We start from the raw sequence: 510 nt of genomic DNA on the forward strand, positions 1-510 counted from the left end.
ATAACTTTTAATACAACTCTCGCGGAAATTTTCAAAAATGCCTGCTAATAACACGACATCAATTTTGAGATACAAGTCGCTATATTCGCCCAGCGTTCGAATGAAGAACCGCTTCCACGTTCTCGGCGTGCGCGTAATCGCTCTTCGGATATTGTGTCACCGGTCAAGGAACTGTAAAATGATTCTCGCGGTGGTAAACACGTATCTTGCAACCTGTCGACGCAATCAATATATCCGTACGGAAAGACGCCCTTCCGTGTAAATAAATTGAAATTGTCATTCGGTAAATTTTCAAATTCAGATTTTAAAATTTTGAGTTTGTCTTTATTCAAGAATGATGCCAATTTATCGAGACTAGCTGTGAGAAAAAATTTGAATGCGGAGGACCTCTGTATTGCCCGGCCAGATGGCAATAATCGCGTACGCGTGTATCGTCTTGTACGAATGGTTTCTTGCAAATGTGGCATTGTGTCGCGTTGTGAAATTTTTCCCATTCATCAGATGTAAAAT

Source organism: Formica exsecta, unplaced genomic scaffold (assembly GCF_003651465.1).
Source record: "Formica exsecta isolate Colony F162 unplaced genomic scaffold, ASM365146v1 scaffold202, whole genome shotgun sequence".
Classification (NCBI taxonomy): Eukaryota; Metazoa; Arthropoda; class Insecta; order Hymenoptera; family Formicidae; genus Formica; species Formica exsecta.